The following is a 23,541-nucleotide window of genomic DNA, read 5'->3' on the forward strand; positions in this document are numbered from 1 at the left end:
TGGGCTGGCTGGTGTTATCCTGTCGCTCCCACTCAGACTCTCTCTCTCAGCCCACCTCTGCTTGTTTAGTTTTTTTCTCAATCCAAATGCAGGAATGCCTTGGTCCCCTTACTTTGTGTCTGCTCTGTTCTGTCTCTGCCCTACGTAAGCATCATTTCAGAATCATACCTCTATTTGTTTCCAGAAACCCCTCCACTTATTATCCCTCCTCTTAAGGGCATAAGGCATCTTGGCTGAATAGCACATTTTCTTTTGCAATTCCTGGGGTTTTTCTTGATCAACAGATTTTTTATGAGAAACTGGGAACCCCTGTTTACTATCAGGTCATAAACTCTGTTACCGTATGTAATTGTAGATCTGTTAATTTCTAAGTGCGTGATTGGGGCAACCAATCCATCCACTTCAACTGTTCATGACTCTTACCATTGCCACACAGTGAGCACTCAAAACATAATTTTCAAGGATTGAATGAGTGAATAAATCAATGAATTATTTAGTTATTTGGGATATCCATATTTCCTTAACTTTTAAAACATATATTTTTCACATTTTAACATCTCTGAAACAATTGATGACAACAGTGAGTCACTGTTGGCCAGACACCACTGTAATGGCATTGGCATTGTCTGTGCATGTGCAAACATGGTGCAAATTTCAATCAAGTCGTGTATATCAGTAATATACGTTAAAGGTAATTGTTGTCTGTATTGAAATGCAGCAACTTGGTGTTTCGTTTAGTTGACGTTTAAGGAATAAATAGTTGTTTTCTGATAATCTTCCATTTAAACCTTCCCCTAAGATTCCTAAGATCAAGAAAGCATCAACAGCAAAACTTACAGAATGGATGTAACAGCTTGAAGGAACATCACCAAGACGATAGCAGAACATTATTTTAAGAAATGCTGTATAACCAACTCTCCAGCACAGAGAATTTTCATGTGTGGGAAAGCATAGACATTTATGACTCAGTTAAAAAAAAAAAAAAAAAAACGATTCAGAGGAGTTGGATTCTGAATATGAGGAAGTGTTAAGAATTTATTTTGTTTATATTTTCCACAATGGGATTATACAATTAAAATCTATATTTAAATAAGTTGTAAGAGCTCTTTCAGTAAGTTCAAAAAAAATGTAAGCGATAAAGCATTAGTTCATAGGATGATTGCCAACATTTTTATTACTTAGTCATTTTATAAAGTAATGGTGTATCATACAATCAATAGATTTTAGGTCTCTTGAGATATGAGAATATCAGTGGGAGAGATACTTTTGGCCCAAAGACCTAGTTACCATGCCTCAAATCTTGCCACACAGTATATTTCCTGCTTTTCCCTGAGACTAAATTAAGATATTCTCCATGAAGATAGGCTTGGATTAGATCTAAGGAAGAGTTCCTCCAAAGTTAGAATATCCTGAAGACAAGAATTAGCTATTAAGGGAGATTGTAAATTCTTTAGTCGCTGAGATTTACAAGGGAATTCTTTTTCTGTGCCAATGATGGTTATGTTTGCATGCACAGAGCGGCTGCCTTTGTAAAGTGCACACTTCCTTTCACAAAATGATTGGTGAGCTGGCCTTCCTTCTTTCTGACTACCTAGGGACAAGAAGGAGAGCTTATGACATAGTAAGAATTGGGACTTAGCAGATTGTCTTAATCACCATATCAGAAGCCTGTGAAGAATAAAAAATAGTCAAGTTGTTTGGACTCTCACTCCACTGATCAAGAAAAGATGTTCTTGATCCCGGATAAAAGTTGCTTCACTTGTTTCCATTTCTGTTTTAGAAAATAAGAGACAGTTATTTGCTTATGATCAGATATTCTTTGAGAGAAGCCTTTTTTGGAGGACCATGTACATTGTATTGAGGTGTATAAAATGTAATTAGACAGCAGTAATTGCATACTTGGTTCATAAATAGATCAATGCCCTTATGTGGCTGAATCTACAGCTCTTCCTACAAGCAGATGAAATAAATCCCAGAGAAATTGGGATCTGAGTCATTTGCCTTTCAAAATGAATACAAAAAGATCTGATCTCTTGAAGGAATCTTTGAAGAGTTTCTTGTCATGTTCTCTCATCTAACCATAAGTGATAATGTCGAATGCCATGGCTAGTAGACGCTTTTCATTTATTTTCTAATTTGAACTGGGCTGATTGGCCTTTTGTAGACTGATGGGGCAATATATAAGAGCACCAGAAAGCTTTAATCCAGGTCGGGACACCAGAGTCATACTTCAGACTCTAGAGCTATGTTATACATCTCTCATTTCTCTGTTTTGTTTATTTGTTTGTTTTCTCCTTTGCCTGACAACTCCTACTCTTCCTTAGACACACCATGCAGGCAATATTTCCCCAGGACTTTTTACCTAGCCCACCTCTATTAATGGGTTGTGTAGTTGCCATATTGCCAGGACTTGTACCTACATTCAACTCAGAATTAAGCAGACTGTGGTATACCTTTTCCTAGTCTGCCTCTCCACTGGGAGTCTGTGGGCAATTTAAGGGCAGACATGTGGCCTGGACCCAGTACGAGGACAGTCCTTGGAATAAAAGACATCTCTCTATAAATGGTGGAACAGTTGAGAAATGCATGTAAAGTATTATTTGTACATGGGTAAATCGATGACCTTGTCCTTGATATTCCTTATGGGAATTTTGTTGAAGTTTCTCCCTAGAAATAACTTTTTTCACACACTCTTGTTTTCTGGTACTGGGGCTTCTCTCATGTACTGTTGTACTGATGTGATTGAATAATATGACCAGCATCACTCCTCTAAAGAATACGATAGATAACTAAGTGACTATGGTAGGTGACCTTTTTTCTTTGCCTTATTTGTCCCTATTTATATTTATTCTTTGTAACTATTAACCATTTCTTTAGATTTAATACTTGGCCACCTGTAGTTGTTGCTTGATTCCTCCCACTGCTTTTTTAAACGATGTTACTCATTGAGTGAGCTTGCCGTTTTCTTGGTTTTACTTCTACTCATTCCCCCAAGCGCTTTCCTTACGTGTAATAATTAAGAAATTCTCAGCTGAAAAAAGAGAAAGCTAAAAAACAATCCAGCTACAAGTAACTTATTAATAGGTTATTGGGTCATAACAGGAAAGAACAGAGTTGGGGGCTTCAGGGTTTGTTAACCTAGCCATTTATGACATAATCAGGAAACCAGGTTCTTTCTACCTTTTGGTTTTGCTGTCCACACATTGGCTTTATTCCAAGCATGGCTTTCCTTTGGCTGTACATTGACAGTAGCAATGAGGGCTATGTGCTTCCTCCCCCATGTTTAGCAGGAGAGAGAGAGCATCTCTTCTTATTGCTCTTAGAACAAGAAAGATTTTCCCACATGTCTTAGGAAACCTTCCCATGTCTCCTTGCATGGAGTTGGACCCCATGTCCATTCCCGGCCAATCCCTATTGTCACTGAATGTCAGACACCAACTGGCTTAGACCTGGGTTCACAAACAAATCCTTGACAAGGGAGAATGAGAGTAACATAAGTAGTTTACTGCTGGAGGGGGAGACCAAACCACTAAGTGTTATGGCTTCAGTACAGTGGGTTAGGGGTGGAGAGGAAGCCACTGTGTCTAACTAAAACATGACTCCATCCGTGTGCTGTATCTTTCCTTTAAATGCTGAGTAACAGCTCAACTCAGTGTCCCGAAATGAATCACAGTCTTTCTCCAAGAGCAAGTCCACTTCCAAATTTTCCTGCACTATGAATTTCATTGAAATTTTCCTTATTATCGATGCCGAAAGACAAAGGGTTATTTTTGACTCTGTCTCATTCAGTCTCAAATGTGGTACAATATAAAGATAGCAAAATACCTCGTTCATTCATTCAGCTACAATTTACTATACACCAGGCATTAGGGATATAATTGTACATAATGCCATTACTGGAAAGATTAGTAATATAAAATCAATTTATAATGGTAGAAAAAAAATTCTTGTTTTTAAACAAATTTTGCACATCCTTATACAATTTTGTGACACAGGCTCTGGTGGCAAAGAATAGGGTAACATGAAAGAAAAACTGGAGTTCACATTAGATTGGTTGGATAGGAAAGACTTCTTGGAAGAAGCGATAATTAAGCTGAGTCCTGAAGAGCAGCAGGAAGCAGACTCGCAGACGAAGAGAATTATACGCACGGAGAGAATCACATACAATGGTGTAATCAAGGAACTGAAGGAATTCCAGCAAGGGTGTGGCATGGCAGAAGGCAGGAGAAGAGTGCTCCAACAAGAAAAGATCGATGACATGGTTCAAGGCCACCGAGATGAGGACGAGGACTGAAGAACACTTGTTGGATTGGCAACGTGGGTATCTTTTGAAACTCGAGCTGGAGCAGTTTTAATGGAATGATGGGAACAGGAGCAAGATCGGAGTGGTTTGAGAAATGATTGTAAGATGACAAAGTGGGGACACTGTGGGTACAAAGCTCTCAGAGGAAATTTCTCTGTGAAGTGGAACAGAGTAATGGTTGATAGCTGAAGAAGAGTGTGTGTCCATTAAGTGGATTGTTTTATTTTTATTTTTTGTTTGTTTTGAAATGAGACCAGAATTCCCACTAGCAGACTCTAGAACAATGTGGGATTTTGGGGGTCTTTTTAAAAAATTCATATAGCCCTGACTCATCAACACCTGATACATAGTAGATACTCGTTAAACCTTTGATGATGAAATAAACGGATATTTGAGATCATGTTTATGTGTGGATGGGAAGTATCAATTATAAAATGTGAGGCCAAAATTACACAAGAGAGATCTTTTAGAAGGAACAGGGCTCACTCAGATCCGCTGCACATGTGAAAGTTTTTGGCATTTCATGGAAGAAAGAAAAATTTTCCCATTGTAATAATAGAGCAGGAAAAAATGGGTGCAGACACAATGGGTTTCTAGATTTGGGATGAAATTTCCATATCACAGTTTCTAAATGTTCTTAAAGAGATGAGGCAAGATTATCAGATGAAAGTAAGGAGGGGCATGGGAAAATGCTCTTGTCAGACTTGCTGAGAGTAGAGATGGACCATAACAGAGAAATGTAGTAAAATTTGGTGGGGCAATTTAAGGCCCTGTCTCGGGAATTTATACTTACACCATTCTGTTTTGTTGGCTAACCCCCACTGTTGTTAATCTGCATGAGTGCAGTAGGGGTGGAAAAAATCTGATGGCTAGTTGGATGCATTCAGGGTTTGACCAAATAAATTCAGGAGAAGGGAACTGAGGACACTTCCTAAGATATTATTCTGGTGGAGCAGGGAAGGGAATGAAGTGAGGCCTGGAGGGGACAGCAGAGGAAGATAAATGAGTCCTTGGAGATCAGCTCAGAGGATTATTGTCGTGAGCCGAAAGGATTGGGGGTCATGTTTTCAGATGCTGGGATATCTGAAAACGTGATGTTGAAGGCTGCCCTGCTAGTCCCACTTAGTCACCTGGCCTGGACAGTCCGTATTTCTCCCAGTATCTCTCGGAGCTGCAGATTTTTTCCCACGTCCTCTGGACTCACTCTTGTCCGCTACGTTAGTCTATTGAGGTCTCCTCCTAACATATCTCTGTGTCTCCAGCCTCTCCTCATCACCTCTACCTTTGTCCTAACCCAGTCTTTTCTGCAGTGATACCTGATTGATCTCAAAACAGTGTCTCCATCACACAGCATCCCTGCTCACAGACCTTCATTCCATATCTAGGACAAATCTAAAAAAAAAAAAAAAAAAGCTTGGCAGTCAAAGATTTCTGTCATTTTTCTCATGCTTGAAATACTGAATTATTTTCTGGTAATTCCTTGACAGGAGTTCACTTTGTCCCCACACTGTCTCCTTATTATCCTCCCTCCTATGTCTTTGCCTGGGAACTCCTTCCTCTTTCTTTCCATCAGTGAAAATCACTATTGTGATTTTAATCTAACTCTTTTTACTGTTATTTATACTATACTAAAGATGTAGTTAAGCGTACTTTGTCTGCCAAGGACTTATGGCATCCTTTATGTCTTCTTTGGATGTTCTGGTGATTATATCAGAAGTCTTAACATTTAAAGCTTAAGAATACTTTTCTTTGTACATCACATTTTAATGATAAATGACAATAGTAATAACTATGATAACAAGGACAACTTCAATGGTCCAGAAATGTGGGAAAAATGATTCAGTATAATTTACCCACCACCGCATTTAACACATTCACTTCACCTCACTCCTATATAATGGCATATATTTAAAGAAAAACAGCACTTTTGTCGTGGGTACTTGGAACCATGAATGATGTGGAAATACGCTTTTACCATGTGATCCACAAGCAGTGAAGTGGTTACCTTTCCCGACGTGCTCATCTCAGGGATATGGCAGCTTCCCTCGAAGCAAAAAGAATATTCTTGGCTCTCTGCAAGTGTAACCTTCAAGGAAGTGAGAAGACTAGGAGGTCAGCTTTGTAGGGAGGCCCTGGCCAGCCTTTGACATGTGGGAAAAAACACATCTGAGAAGCTGGGGCTTCGGACTGCAGTACTGTTAGTCACTACCAGCTCCTTCCGTGGAGGCACTGGACTTTTCACCTGGGGCTGTGAGTGGTGTCTATCCGAGCCTCCCAAGGGACAGAGAGCCTTTTTCCCAGGGGGAGTGTGACACTTCATCACTTGTATGCACCCAGAGTGCCATCCTGTGGCCTAAATTGAGCTGTGTTTGTGTGCAGTTGTAGCTGCCCGTGGTGTTTTTAAGTTTTATGAGAAGCCGAAATCTAGTGGAGATTTATCAAGGGTTCCTTAAAGCGTGACCAAAAGGTACGGAAAATGAAAAAATGCAAAGGAACGGCTTTTAATTCTCGTCAGATTGGTTCCAGTTAACAATCCTCATCTGGCCCATTGCTGGTTCTATTCTGCTATCTCAGTCTTAATTGCCATTTTAATTCCTTCTCTGGTTCCCATGGTTCCCGCCCCCCCCCTCCCCCCATCCTCTTCTCACATGTACATTAGCAATGACGTTTGCTTTTGTCTTAATTTCAAAACAGGTTTTAAAATGCTAATATGTGTAACGTCAAAAGATGAGGTAACTTGATTTAAGGAAATCTGGCATTTCACACTTGGGCAAACTACAGTAAAACAGTGCCTTCCAAACAAAGGATGCACCTGGGTCTTTTCCACCACCTAAAGCATATCAAATCACAGGAAGTGAAATATGACAAATTATTTTAATACTGTTCTTTTATTCTAGTACAGGTACAAGGTAACAGGTACTCTCATTTATTTCTGGAGGGAATATTAAATGATACAATCTTTCTGGATGACAACTTCTCACTGTATATTTTTTAAAAAAAAACATTTCAAATGTTCATATATGTTGATCCATCCAGTCTCCATTTCAGAGTTCATCCTCAGGAAATGAACAGAACAGTTTAGAAAGATTACTGTATGTTTGTATTATTTACAGTAACTTAATTTTTAAAAACCCAATTAGGTAGTAATAGGAGAACTGGTTCAGTAAGATACGGAGCGTCATACAAAGGGAATGCTGAATAGCCGTTAAAAGATGGTGCTATAGTATAGAAGACAGAATATTTAGTGACAGGGAAAATAACTCTCAATATGTGAAGGGGCGACAAGCAAATTATAGAATAGTGATCTGGCTCTTAACAAAGGACATAGGAAGGAACAAAGAATTAGCCCATTCTATTCCCAAGCTAAGGTAGAAACCAGCAGGGGGAGAGCCAGATAATGGAGGTTAAAATAGCAGCTTCCTAACACTCTTTGTTACTCCTTGAACTTACCCCCTCCACCAGTGAAACTCAGGTAGGCAGTCACAGGTAGACCCAAGCAGTGCCAGGTCTCCTGGTCATGGCGGCTGGAGAGTGGAATCCCCTTGTTCATTTCCTTTTTTCATTGTCACCAGTCAAATGAGTGACTCCTCCTCTCCTGGGGAGAAGTAACCAAGGGATTGGAAAGGGATGGAGCTGGTTTCTGGAACTACATGCCTTTTCCATCTGGGACGTGGAAGTTTCCTCTTTTCTATGGCAAGAGAGGAGTAGGAACATAGGCTTTCCCATTCAATACTCTGCAGCTCTGGAGTGCTTCTTAATTAGTTTAGGACTCAAGAGAAGAGAGGATTATTACTCTTGCCACTTCTGTAAACACTAATAAATATGTTTAGTGGACTATCAAATTTTTGCGTGTGTGTATTACTATATATTTAATGGCTAGAATTATCCATATATCCATGCAAAATATTTTCTACAATGAGCATTCACTGTTTTTATGAATTATATATATATATATATATGTATATACACATATATATAAATATATAGGAAATAAATATATAATGGAATATATGAAAATGTATTCCTTTGTATTATAATACTTAGAGTATGTTATAGTATATTTGAGTATATGTTTACATTATGGTGTTAAATATATATTTAAATATATATTTGAAAAGAAAAATAAAAGGTGAAATGACTAAGTTAACTTGATGCATACCATGTCCTAAAATTCTGTAGGCGCTTTAATACAACAAGATTAACCATTCCATATGGTGTAAAAAGGCACCCTTTCTCCATTAGGTGGGGAAAATAGTCGGGAGAGAACTATGTGTTGCCCACAGATACTCGCTCATTGGAAACCCCTCCGCATGTACTCATGTGTGGATTGACAAAGGAGTAGTTTTGTTTTGGTGGCATGGAATGTGGAAGGGATGAGGCGGATGGAGGGCCCCTGTGGGTAGGAAGGATGATTGCTGGGAATGCGGTGCTTCCTATTCCCAAGAAAGCTCCCTCCTAGAATCTCCTTGGACCCACCCACTTATTTGTGCAATCACGTGTCCATCATTCACTTTGACAAGTTTATGGAAAACACCATAAACTATTTAGCTAATGCCAGGATAGAAAGTATTAAAATACTTTTCCCTCACAGGAGGGACTTCTAATCAAGTCACCATTTCCAAGATAATCCTGTTACTGACACATCATCAACCAATAGTATCAATAAGTATTTGATATTATGTATTACGCCTCATGCTAGACCCTTTACATGCGCTGACTTCTTGGATCTGCCCTAACAGCGATTCAAGACATAAATTCTTATGCCCATTTTATAGATGAGAAAGCTCAGATACAGAGTTTAATCAGTTGCTCAAGGTCACACAGCAAGTAAGTGACCAAGCTAAGTTCATACCTGTACAGGTTGACTCCCAAGTTTGTGCTCTTTGCTACCATCCCAAAAAGTCTTCACAGTCTGATCTTTTCAAATGTGACATGTAACTTTCTGAAGGCGTATCACAATTTTTGGAATGCAAGCGTACTTTAGTTTAATATTTTGCATCTTTTCGAGAAACACAATCAAAGTTCAAGGGTGCCACATGATTTTTATTAAAAATAATTAAAATGGGACCCCAGTCATCAAGAATACCTTGGTATTGGAGGGAAAAAATAAATGACTGGTGCTTGAAATAAACACCCCAAAGCTGTATGTAATCACAAAAGAAAATAAGATGAGGATGCCAGCCTGACTTACAGGATTCTCCCCCGTGTGATTCTCATAAAGAACAGACCCCAGGGATAAATCACTTCATCCCGTATCATTCCTTTCTGCTTTTTTGAATTTAAATTTGAAAATGTGAAGCCTGAGAAGTCCTAGAATCTATTCTTTTTAATAGGAAATTTAATTTAGGGGCTGGCATGGAAGAAGAGCTGTAGAACCTCTAATGGATTTTTTTTTTCCTCTGAAGGAACATGAAATTAAATATTGGTAATTATTTGATACGCTTTTAAATGTAGATTCTAAATCCATCCTATCAGAGGAACTTCCAGATGTACCAAGGATGAGTGTGACAGTTGAAATGGTGAAATGCTTAAAAAATGATGAGAAACTTCATTTTCGAAACCAGATGACAGATACAAAAAGTTGGCAGTGTGTCTGAAAGAAAACATCGCATGCAGAGGGAGATCTAAAAATACTGTAAACAAAAACTGAAAGACAACTTGGAATTTCACTTCAGAAATGTTGTAGATTTTAAAATAGCACCAGTGACTTCTTTTCCCCTTTACAATGAAATCTGATGAATTTCCACTTCAAGAGTTTTGGGTTTTTTTCCCAATGCTTGTGCCATTTTTTATAAATTTTATTTTTGTTTATAGTTTCATTTTTAATCACTTTTTATCATAAGATTTAAATGTACTCTCTAAATATATTCCTCTATCATGGTACCATATTGAGCTTCCAAAAGCTAATGCACTTTTTTAAAAATTTATTTATTTTAATTATTTATTTTTGGCTGTGTTGGGTATTGGTTGCTACATGCGGGCTTTTCTCTAGTTGCGGCGAGCAGGGGCTACTCTTCATTGCGGTGTGCGGTCTTCTCATTGCGGTGGCTTCTCTTGTTGCGGAGCACGGGCTCTAGGCATGCGGGCTTTAGTAGTTGTGGCACGTGGGCTAAGTAGTTGTGGCTCGCGGGCTCAGTAGTTGTGGCTCGTGGGCTCTAGAGCGCAGGCTCAGTAGTTGTGGCTCATGGGCTCTAGAGTACAGGCTCAGTAGTTGTGGAGCCCGGGCTTAGTTGCTCCGCGGCATGTGGGATCTTCCCGGACCAGGGCTCAAACCCGTGTCCCCTGCATTGAAAGGCAGATTCTTAACCACTGCACCACCAGGGAAGTCCAGCTAATGCACTTTTATCTCCTTGGTAATATCTCACTCAGTCACGGCAAGATGTTGCCTGAGAGCAGTGGTTTTTAAGCTGTGCATCAGATGATCCATTAGAATCCCCTGAAGGGCTCCATAAAGCAGATTGCTGGACCCCAACCCCCAGATTCTCTGATTTGGCATGTCTGGGGAGATGCCTGAAGATTTGCATTTCTAGCAAGTTCCTGGCTGATATCTGTGCTGTTGGTACCTGGACCACACTTTGAAAATGCCTGACTTCTCTAGAAGAAGAAGAAGACAAAACCATCTTCCTGTTGCTCCCATGCCTTATGATGAATATCAGTGTCAGTAAAAGCTGAATTGATACTGTGTGTGTGTATTGGTGAAAGGGCAGGGACGGAGGGCTGCAAACAGGTTTCAGCATCGATAATTGTAACTGAATCTATAGATTGATGAAATAAATGAGAGGATGAGTAACATATGGATCTGGTGGGAAAAGATTCAAAAACTCAGTCTATATCATAAAACATTTTAAAGTTCTTGACTGAAGTATAAATTTGAAAATGTTTAATATGCATATATGGTATGTGCTAGCAGAAATTTAAAAACAAAAACAGACGCTGGCCCCAAAATGAAATTCTGGTGATCTATTAATTAAATCAGTAAGAGTGACTAGGCCAGTAGAAGGGAAATATTTGCATATCTCTGTAATTAGAGCTAGATGTAGGGGGCAGCTTATAGCCACCCTGTCTGTCTTTGGCAAGATGGCAGTGGTGAAACCTAGCCAACTTCTTTTGGATGCGTATGACACAATGTAAACTGGATAGAAAAGTTTTCAGAATTTACTGGAGTGGCTGTAAAATATACAGCCCCTTCATCCATATCTTTAGATCATATCCAGAATTAAAGCATCCTTGAAATAAATCCAGGAAAAGAGTAAATGAAATACAAGGTATGAAGTATCAATTCTATGGAGCTTGGGAGAATTCAAAAAGAGCTGCATGTAAATAAGGTAGGAAGTGGTAAACTATGGCAGCTGGCTATGCCATTTAGCTAATGAACATCACTGATATTCAGAGAGAATTGTCTCACCTTCTACCAGTGTAAATCTATCTCCTCCCTCCCTCCCTCCCTCCCTCCCTCCCTCCCTCCCTCCCTCCCTTCCTTCCTTCCTTCCGTCCTTTCTTCCTTCCTCTCTTCTTACTTCCTTTTCTCCTTCCTCATATTCAACAAGTAGTTTTGTACATTTACTCTATGCCAGGCACTGACTGTGCTGGGTAGGCTTTGAGATGCAGCAATGAATAAGACAGATGTTATCTTTACAAATTCATGGGTCTTTGCAGTCTATTTAAAGTAGGAAATGTCCTGTGAAGTAGGAATGTGCGCTGTAAAAGCATATGACAGAGGGGCAGGTCCTAACAAGGAATTGGGCCAAGTTTCTCTGGGTGAATGATTAAACTTGCTATGGCTGTGTTATTAAGGGTAGAGACTTTGCCTTATCCATTGCTTTTCCTTTGCCTCTAGAGCACTGCCTAGAACATCATTTGCACTCAATAAATATGTGTTGAATGAATAATTCTGAGTGTGAATAGGGCTAGCTAGATGAAGGGTTGAAGGTAATAGGGAGCATTCCAGGAAGGGGGTACGTATCATTGTGCCCAAGTATGAACTAAAATGTATGGAGCTTGGCTGTCCAGTATGGTAGCCACTAGCAACACGTGGCTGTTAAGCAACTGAAATACGGCTAGTCCAAGTTGAGATACATTATAAGTATAAAATACACAATAGATTTTGAAGACTTAGTATGAAAAAAGAATGTAAAATGGCCTATTATTAAAATTTAAAATATTGATTACATGTTGAAATTATAGTATTTTGGATATGTTGGGTTAAATCAAATGTACTATTACAATTAATTTCACCTGTTTCTTTACTTGTTTCATGTGGCTCCTAGAAAATGTAACGTTACATATGTGGCTTACATTTGTGGCTCCCATATTATTTCTACTGCACAGCACTGATAGGTAGTATGCCATACGTATGATTTTATTTGATGGTGGTATCGTGCAAGGGGAGTCTGACACGTATTGCAAACTTTTGCTTTCTGACCTGAAATACGAGAGCATCTCATCCCACTCGTTCCTGCACTGTGGCAAGTCCCCATGCAGAGAGAAGCACGTGTCTTGCTGAAACACTGTTGTGTTGTAAAAGCTTACTGTTTTGACCTATTATTTGATTGTTGTATTGTGCATCTCAATACAAAAATCTCAGTATCTAAGAATGCTGCTGAGCAAATAGGCTTAGTGAGCAGCTTCTGAGAACCATGGTGATTGATGTAAATGCCAACCATATTTCTTTCATGAGTCCCATTTCTAGGTTGTTTGCTTGAGAGGTTATGGTGATTGGACAGTTTTGTTTTTATTTGGCCAAGTGATGATATATGTAGGCAAATTGGGTCTCTCTTTTGAGAAAGAATAAACTATGAGAAATGGTAGTAAGGTGGGACCGTTCTCTATAGACACAACTTCAGCTTGTAGGTATTTTAAATCCCTGAATAGGAAACAGTGCTAATGATTAGAGTCTTTCTATTCTGAATACATTTAGAGGGATTGTGGCATCTGGAAAGAAAAGGAACATGATGTAAAAGTTGATTCTGAGGTCCAGCTTTGTGTACACATAAAGCAACAGAAGCATGAGAACTGGCCGCATTTTTGCAATTGCTTTTAGCTGAGGGGAGGCTCTTTGGTTTCAAACAAATAACTAAACTCCAGTAGAGTTATAGCATTCAAAGCTATAAAAACAAAACAATGCAACAACATTCTCCCATAGGGAAATCTATAAACCTAAACATTAACTGTAGTAAGGTAAGGTTAAAACAATTAAAATGGGGCTTCCCTGGTGGCGCAGTGGTTGAGAATCTGCCTGCCAATGCAGGGGACACGGGTTCGAGCCCTGGTCTGGGAGGATCCCACATGCCGCGGAGCGACTAGGCCCGTGAGCCACAATTGCTGAGCCTGCGCGTCTGGAGCCTGTGCTCCGCACCAAGAGAGGCCACGATAGTGAGAGGCCCGCGCACCGCGATGAAGAGTGGCCCCCACTTGCCGCAACTAGAGAAAGCCCTCGCACAGAAACGAAGACCCAACACAGCCATAAATAAAAAAAAAAAATAAAAAAAAAAAAACAATTAAAATGCATGTTACTGTCTAATGCTATATATCCACTGTACTTTTACATGATATTTTTATTGTCTAATTCTGTCCTTCATTCACTTGAAATTAGGAGGGGCCAAGAAGTAATATTTCATTTAATTTTCTTGATGGAGGGGGCTTTCTCACTGCTTTCTGATGAACTAATTTTGACAAGTTTATACTGTCCATTTTGTACTCCACACAGCTGCTGAAAAATGGCCAAGTTCCTGGGCCCACCTCATCTTAGTAAAAGATGGAGGACATCTCACTGGCCTTATAAATTTCACCTATGAGATTTTTCACTTTGAATAAGAGAATCAAACTGACTTTGTACTGTAGTTCAGTGAGGCGATGATACTTCTTTGTTCTATGTATAAATTTTTGAGGTTTCTTGTGTTAGCTTTACTTTGGGTATAATGTTGTTTTGATATGCAAAGTTATAGCGTTGGAATTCTAGCTCTATCTTCTCAAAGGCCTAAAGGATAAATAATATTTGATAAATATCATTGAACGCCTACTATGTGTCAAGGCAAATCTCAGCTTGGCATCATACGAGATGAAGCATCATCCGCACTCGAAATATAGCAAAAATTTCCTAACAAAGGTTGCTCAGGAAAACTGAACAAGGTAGAGAAATGTATTCAGGGCCAAGGTCAGGCCTTTTTGGAAGGCCTAGTGTGATGGAGGTCTCATGGCTTCTGCTCAAGTAAGAGTTCACAAGGTTAATTTGCTCTATGCTTCTGAAACACAAAAGAGAATATTTTAGAGGGCTATGAAATATCCTCTCTGAGGTTAGGGAAAACTTTGCAGAAACTAAGAAAGCTACAGAATAGAAGTGCCAAAGGTGATAAAGAAGGATATTGAGGAGGAGGAGATGCTGAGCCCAAAGCGTGGGGAAATATTAGCCTGTAATACAGTTCGCCAAGTATGATAGAATCTAGCTGTATCTGTTAATGTAGGCCAACCACTGTTGTAAAACAGCCCAAAGAAAGCATTTGTTTCTCAATAACAGTAGTAGATAGGTGAATAGCAGTGAGTGGTTCTCTTTCACACTGTCCTTGGGGTAGGAGGGGAGCCAGGTTGACAGAGACTCTGCTCCATTCAACGTATATCTTTCAAAATCATCTCCATTTGGACCAGCTGTATAGGGAAAGGAACACGGTGAGGCATCTAGGAGATCTTTATGGGTTGTGACTAGAAATGATCCACATTACTTTTTCTCCCTTTCCTTTGGTGCATCTCAGTTATACAACCACACCTAAGTGCCAGGGAGACTGTGAAAGACAGTCTGGATGTGCACCAGGGCAGAAGAGGAGAGCCCAGAGTTAGGTCAGCAGCACGTGATCTCTGCTAGATGGGCTCAACGAAACATCGATCCCTTGTACCCTTAACCCAATCTGATTTTTCCCTTGAGATAACTTTCGAGGAGACTTAACACAGCACCCCATACCAAATCAATACTTGTAACATTCCAGTTTTTCAAAAGTATCTTCCCTGTGTTCGACTGCATGCTCCACTCTGATCTCACATGTCATAGCTCTCTGGGAACAAGTTTGAATGAGCATAACAGTATACATCATCTTGTTCAGATTGTGACCACGTAGGCAACATGATGAATGTGAAGACCATGTTTTTAGGGTCATACATAGGTTTGGGTCCTTATTTTCGACTTCATAGCTTTGTATTCTTGGGTAAGTATCTTAAACTCTTTGAGTCTTAGACTCAACATTTTAATGAGGAAAACAAAACAGAAGCAAAAAGAAAAAGTAATTTACCTCCCAAAGTTATCAAAGGAATTCAGAATTTTTTAATGTAAAAATAACGCTTAGAAATTAAAATCTTAACTCTGAGTCTCAATTTTTTGTGTTAAGATAGCTGTCAATACCTATCTCTCAAATAATTCATTTTCATAAACCAAGAATGGAGTTTGAATTTTCTTAAATGATGTTTTAGCATCTATGAAGACAGTAATATTTTTTTTCTTTACCCATTAAGATGATCAATGTAAGAATAATCAGTTATATTCCTCCCCTAAATTCTGCCAATCATGCGTTATCTAGGACCATGTTTAGAGCATAGTTGGTGCTCTTCAAACACTTGCTGAAGGTCTGACTGTGTTCAAACCAATACCCCAGAATTCACAACAATCCAAATTTGTTGCAGGCTAAAACTCTGAAGATTCTGCTATGATTGTGATGTCCATATTTTCTGTCTCAGATGGGATTGATCCAAGAGAAAGGAACTTGGATAGGCTCATTTAAAGCTTGCCTGCCAAATGAATTTGAAGTAAAGTTGGTAACCTCTTTTATCTCTTGGTTTTCCTTCCTCTGAGATATTTAGTACAAATTGCTTGACTGACATATGGGAAAAAAAAAAGACATTTTCTACACTTCAGTGAGGATTAACAAAAGAACTGTTTACACTCCTAGAGATCAGCTGGCATAGTGACCATGGACTTCTGAGCTTCCAAGGATCACAGTCAAAGTGTTCAGAACCAGGGAGAGAAAGGGTGAAAAGAGAGAAAGGGCAGTTTCAGGAACAGCTGCCTTCTTCAGACCTTCCCCACCTAGGAGTTGCCTTCTTCAAAGTCTTCAAACAAAGACCAAGAAGAAAGCCATTTGTGTCAGAACCATGTCTCGTGCTGAATGCATAGAGAAAGCGCTCCCTTCCCTGCTGTGCTCCACGTGGAGATGAAATGGAAGCTGTCTGTTATACATTTGTGCCAAAGCCATCCTCCTTCCCAGGTGGAGTAGATTCTATCTGGGTCAGCCAATTAACCAGCCCTTGTCTTAAATTTCTCCACCTTCTCTCACGCAGCCTGCAAAGATTTATTGGACTCAGGAACTATAAGGCTCTTCCCCTCCCGGACGTTAGCAAAGAAATGAGGAGGGATCTCAATAATAAATAGGAAAAAACTGGATTATTAGTGAGAGTGATGACTACTGCTGATGAAGTAATATCTGGATATAAGGAATAAGGAGTGAGTGTTGAATTTAGGTAAGACAGTCCATCCAAGAAGGTCCTTCTGTGTAGAGGGCATGTGAGCTGAGCCTGGCTGGTGAGGGGGAGTCAAGGACGCAGTCAGACGTAAGTCTGAGCACAGAGCCTTCTGGAAACAGGGGACAGCAAGAACTAAGACACTGTGGGAACGTTCTTGGCTAGTTCAAAGAATAGAAAGAAGACCCGTGTGTCTAGAGTGGAGTCAATACGGTGGAAGGTGTGAGAACAGAAGATTCCAGGTCAATTAGTTCCTCATAGGCCACGGGAACAAGTGAGTTTAGATTTTATCCCGAGTGTGATAAGAAACCATTTGTACCTACTAAGAATTTATTCATTTTTGTTTGTTCCATGTGGTTAAATATTCTGTGCTACTGAAAGTTCTTTTTCAGGTGTCTTGAGCTCTGCACTCAAAATCTTAAAGTCTGTCAAATTGCAAAAGAAACAGAATCATAAAAAGAACTTTAAAAATATTTACTGACGCTTGCAAATTGCCAACTCTTGAATGGCAAACTTTATTCCTTTGTAATTTCCTTTACAGTTAGGACAAAGTAAAATCTTTTATTTTTTCCAGATGATTGTAATGAGGACTTTTATTTAATGTATCAGAAATTACACCATTATGAAGGCCCTATTTCCAGAGGGTGATTGCTGAAAGCCATGTTCTTTTTTAAGGCATGTTTTCTATTTAAAAGCACTTATCTTTGCAAGAATGAATGAAGTGGTTAGGGGAATCATTGCTAATTAGGAATGACAAGCTGATGATCAACTCCAGTCCCCTTTTTCTTCTTGGTATGTTTTTCTGTGAGTTTTATGCAAGCCATTGGCATTTATTATAAATTCTTTCTTGTTTATGAAAACATAGATTTCAATTACTTATTGCTTTGATTTCTATAGTTACATTTGTTTGATGTTTGTCCACTTATGAGAAGTGAAAGTTTTGAGAGAACAAGAAACTGTAGACTATTTAATTTAAGGCATAAAACCTCCAAGTAGAAACTAAAGAGTATGTCACATTGATTTAAATGAAACCGTAGCTCTGAGATGCATGTGTTGGAAAATTGAGATTTGATGTGGTTTAAGGTTTATTTTTACTTCGTGCTGTCTGTTCTTCATTAGATCTATGGCAATGCCATGGGGACACATGCTACCACAATTTTGTTTCTCCCCAAAATTGTTTGGAACTCAGGATTATTAAAGTGATGCTTGGAAACAATGAGTTTTTGATGGTGGTTCGTAAACTGTCTTGGGAAATTTGATGAGGCTTGTGATTGCTGTTGTGTTAAGTGCTCTTTATTCCCATTCATTATGCATTCTTTTGGCTTTAGCTTTGGCTTTTGGGTTTTGAATGTGGTCCTACACTAAGTGGTTCCCATCCCCTAAGTAATGAAGTGCTTTTGGGTATGTTTTCTGGAGCCGACCCACTTGCATTGCAAGAGATGCAAGTGAATGAGCTAGGTATTGCTTATAAGGTTTTGATGTCCCCATAGTCCCTGGCTACAAGTGAAAGCAGGCATTCAGGTTTAGCAACCCTTGACAATGGGTGACATTAAAATGTTGAGAAATTAGTGGAAATTCTCCAGTTATTCCCACATGAAAAATAAAAGACAGTGGTCAAGCCGTGCTTTGTCATGAGTAACTGATCCAAAGGTACAAAGCACAGGTAGAGATGATGGCCACTTAGATTAACAGAGCAATGGGAATAGTGGTAACTGCTAGGGAATTTCTGCTGGCATTCATCTTTTGGTTTTTACTTACTGTAAAGTTAATAGATGTTTATAGAAGTTGTAGTTGGGTGGGACTCAAAGTATTGTACTGACCTCAGAGTATAATGTAACATAAGGATCATTAGTGAAGTATATTATACATGTTGAAGAACCAATGTAATTTATCCTTTTTCCTCCTACCCCCTTCCAGGCACACTGTCGAGGAGGGTCTTTTGTTTTGCTGCTTCTCTGTCAGAACATGTGGAGATACAAATGGAGTACACAGAAAGAGGATAGTATATTTAGATTTATGTGCTTAGTGAAAAAGTAGCTTGGAAGAGAAGGGGAAATTAAGATAAGAGACAAACGAATATGTAGACAGGGAGAGAAATTTTGGAGGGCTTTAGGAGAAAGAAAAGTGAAAGTGGAATAGCTCCTATGGGATGTGTGGTTTGGGGAGATCAAGTGGTAAAACAACTTTTTAGGAAGTTTTACTGTGTAAAAAGATAAGGAGGTTTGCTGAATATTGTGAGATGCAATTTTCCGTTAATCCCTTTATACACTCTGAAAACATTTCAGTAAAGATATCCACATTTTTCTTCAATACTCTTGGAGTTAAAGTTGTGCTTCCATCTCGTGTATCACCATGCTGAGATGGGATCTTTCTATTTGACAGGCATATAGATCAAGATTTTGATGGAAGAGCTTAAGGCAGTGTATCAATAAATTAGGTTATACAGATAAAATAGAATATGCAAAAAAGATAATACAACTTTCCCCTACTACCGTGCCGTAAAATAAGATCATACTCTGTATAATGCTTTGTAACCTGCTTTTCCCACTAAATATATTTACATACTGATACATATCATTGTATCCCATTTGAAGGTTACAAAATATTTTATTGTGCAAGAGATTGCAATTGATTTGTTCATTCTCCTATTTTTGGACAACGAATTGTTTGCAAACACTTCATTTCTATAAACAGTACTGCAACACATATCCATGTAGCTAAATCTTTGGGTATATCCTAATCTGTTTTGCTGGGACAAGAGTTGGTGAGGAACAAATCGTTTGGAAATAAAGGATCAAATTATAAGAGGTATCTAATATTTTCTGGGAGTGAATTGCCAAATTAATTGAGGCAAAGCAAATAAAGAATCCAGGCAACTAAAAAAAGTAAAGAGTTTCAGCATAGAAAAGTATGAAAATTAAGCAAAGAAAACTCAGAAAAATATTACAAGATGAAACAAAAAAGGTTTGCAATTAATAAAAATTCTTTTCTTAAATCTGTCCTGTAGTTAAATGGACCAGTGAGATGTTATAAATATGTCATAAGTGGACTAGAAAATATACTTAGTACACATAAATGCAAAGTAATGTAGTAATTAAGTAATGTAAGTACTGTAGTATCATGTCAAGAATGACACAAAGAACCTAGCAAAAATCCAAAGAAAAAGCAATAGTTAAAATCCATGAGAATCAATTTTTATGAGAATAGATTCCAAAGATTATGCTTTCACACAAAGACTAAGAGCTTATATGATCAAGGTTAATGAAATCATGAAGCCAAGGTGAGGTGAAGGAGACATGCACCCCTGTTTTCCTTATTTCATAAGACAAGAAACGAAGAACATCCTTTGAAATTTGATACTGTTCTAAGCAAACAAAGAGGAAATAACATAATCTTTTATTAACCAGAATTTGGAGATAGTGTGTTTTATATTTTTCTTTGTATGCAATATTTGCTATCCTTCTTCATATATGTGGTTGATGTCATGTCTAAATCAGTTAGGAATGTGTTAAGCTGCAAGTGAAAGAAAACTCAAGAGATCCTTTAAGAAAAAAAAAAAAAAAAGTTAAATTTTCTCATGTAACAAAAAGTCCAGAGAAATGAGGCTCCTGATGTCAGTTCAGCAGCTCAGAATGGGGTCAGATACTATGGCAGTGTATTGCATTGTCATCTCCCAAATGAGCCACACTTTTCAGTCTCTTGCCTTTGTGTAGTCCCTTGCCCTTGGATTTGTGCTTAGCCTGCGAGAAGGTAGAGGAAGTGATGTGACAGTGCTCCATTTTTGTCTTGGACTTTCTTGTTTTGAATTCCATGGTACCAAAAGCAGGCTCTTCCTTCCTGTCTTAGCTTCCTTCTATCATAAAAACTTGGCCCATCTTGCTATTTAGAAATATGTATAGACATAGATGAAACTTTATATTCCTAACTCTCTGTTAAAACTTCAACTGCAATAATACAGGAAACCTCAGTAATAGAGGGTTATGGCTTTACTCGCAAGATTACTCTCTGTCTCTGTTTCAGTTTGTGCAATGAAAATTTTGCTACAGCTGACAAGAACAATTTATTTTGTCTTGGGTTTTGCGATGAGGTGAGACTATGGATCCTGTCTGCCAGAATTCACTGAAGCCAAGGGTTTGTAAGCCACCATGCTCTTCTAAGGCTTCTGTTTTCTTCTGATTGGCACATTTGCAGTTCGTTGCAACTCGTGGGAGAGCATGCGATGTGGATTTCCACCATGTTCGAGTGAAAGATTTAGGCACCACGTACAATGGTGAAGAAAAAACATTGTCTTAAGAGTTATAACTGTATGGAAACCTTGTATAAATGCACATTGTAGGACATTTTCTTAAAAAAAAAATGGTTTTTACTAATGTCTCCACCATTACTGATCCTTTGCAGGTTTCTGGAAATGAAAGCAAGACAAGAATAAATAAGTATCTTAAGGCTTGGCTATGCAAGAAGAATGTGCTAGACTAGTGATTCTCAAACTTGAATGGGCCTCAGAATCACCTGGAGGGCTTCTTAAATACAGAATGGTGGGTCCTATCCCCAGAGTTTCGGATTCAATAGGCCTGGGATCGGGCTGAGAATTAGTACGTCTGACAGATTCACAGGTGATGCTGACGCTACTGGTTTGGAGACCATGCTTTGAGAACCACTGGGTTGGAAATATGGCAGACCAGAGTCAGACACGTAGATGTCAGCAGGGGCCAAGCAGGCATGTAAACAATGAAATAGGATTGAGTGCCAGACAAGAGAGAATATTGAAAACTGCAGACCTGGAGACACAAGGTTCTGGAGAAAGGGGGCAGCCACCAACAGTCTTCTGCTGATTGTATGTTGTGTTGCTGGGTGATCTGATTTCTAAAGAGCAGCTGGAAATATATATTTTATGAATAATTTCTCAATTTGCATATGTTGAACACTAACTAAAATAGGATTTAAATAATATGTGAGTCAAATAAATGTGTCTTCAGGTTGGATGTGGCCGTGCAGTGGCCGAAACGTAACTCAGTCCACCCTACCCTTTCACTCCCCAGCCCGACAGTAACTCACACTTGAATATGCACCTGTTTCTTTTTTTTTTTTTTTTTTTAATTTTTTTTCAATGGAATTGCCCAAATGTGTCCTAAGAGATCTGTGGGTTTTCAGCTGAGACACATTATCTGTTCCAGTCAGAAAGGAAGCTATCAAGCAACCCCATTCTTTTTTTTTTTTTTTATAAATTTGTTTATTTATTTATATATTTATTGCAGCGTTGGGTCTTCGTTTCTGTGCGAGGGCTTTCTCTAGTTGCGGCAAGCGGGGGCCACTCTTCATCGCGGTGCACGGGCCTCTCACTATCGTGGCCTCTCTTGTTGCAGAGCACAGGCTCCAGATGCGCAGGCTCAGTAGTTGTGGCTCACGGGCCCAGTTGCTCCGCGGCATGTGGGATCTTCCCAGACCAGGGCTCGAACCCGTGTCCCCTGCATTGGCAGGCGGATTCTCAACCACTGCACCACCAGGGAAGCCCTATGCACCTGTTTTGATGAAATGTAGATGTTGAAATTTTTGTAGCACTTCCTCCTGATACAACCTTCAATAATGCCTAGGTCTATTTTTGGTAACAACATTTAAAGAAAGAGTAGCCATAAGATCATGTTTATTACCATCTTTATTCATCTTTGATTTTTTTTCTCTCCTCATATCTTCTGGCCCCTGAAATGTTTTTGACAGAAAATTTCACTAAATAGCCTTAGTACAGCTCATAAATGTAAGGGATTATAAATGGCTAAAGATAACAGTATTCTCCTACCTTCAAAGTCTAACGCACCAGGAAAGTTAAGAGTTGGTACTATTTTGAAAGTTAAGAATTGGTACCATTTGGAAGCAAAGAAGAAGAAAGCCTGTTGATTTGCATGGGTTGCGTTCTTAGCCTTTTATTTCTTAGCCTTTCATTTCTTAAATCAGTTAAAATGTTTCACTAACCATCTGGTCACCTACAGATTCAGGAATAAACCACTGCCAAAATACAGCAAGAGATCTTGCAAACACTTTATGTAAAAGAATAAAATAAAATCCTGGTCAGTTTATCCATCTTCATTAATGATTCATAGTATAGTTCTTTTTTGTTTTCCCACTATGACTAGCAAGTATCATCTAGTTATGAGAGGCCATTGTACAAAATCATTAAAACATGCTTAACTGTACTGTGTTAATTATGCAATGATAAATTATTCTTTATTTCTTCATTAACAGTATTGTAGCAGTAGAATTAGCATTGTTTGTTCCTTTTTGGAGAAAAAAATCATTAATATTAAAAAATGAAAATTCTAGAAACGTAATGTTGTGGAATGACAGCTTTAATTTGATTTTTAAAAATCCTATTTGCTGCTCCCCTCAGCTATAAAAGTTTAACCATTATGTCACTGTAATTACATCAGCTGTTTATCTCTTCTTCCATGGTTACATCTAAGTCTGTGCAACAAACTGAGGGCCGGCATTAGACTCTGAATCAGGAGACCTAAGGGATCTTCCTAAATCTTCTGCTGAATTGGATCTAGTAATATAATTTAAATCTCTTCTAGTTTTACTCTCTGCTTTTGAATCATTTCATTAATGAACAACAAACAATTCAATAAATGCTTATGAAGCACTGTTCTGGGCACCGTGGAAGATAGGTAAACAATCTAGATGAATATGAATTCTCTGCCTTGTAGTATTGACAGTTTATCTTGAAAGTTAGACATTTATATAATCAA

General features: G+C 38.7%; 1 long non-coding RNA gene across 1 annotated transcript; it reads right to left on the bottom strand.

The window, feature by feature from the left end:
* Positions 1 to 1,366: 1,366 nt before the first annotated feature.
* On the bottom strand, positions 1,367 to 22,324 carry LOC309623279. The gene is made up of 2 exons (XR_014241306.1): positions 13,817 to 22,324; positions 1,367 to 13,511 (listed from the first exon to the last, which is right to left on the bottom strand). It is a non-coding gene; the product is annotated as an uncharacterized lncRNA (long non-coding RNA).
* Between the last annotated feature and the right edge of the window lie 1,217 nt (positions 22,325 to 23,541).

The sequence above is a fragment of the Balaenoptera borealis genome (genome assembly GCF_965194805.1).
Source record: "Balaenoptera borealis genome assembly, chromosome: 2".
Taxonomy (NCBI): Eukaryota; Metazoa; Chordata; class Mammalia; order Artiodactyla; family Balaenopteridae; genus Balaenoptera; species Balaenoptera borealis.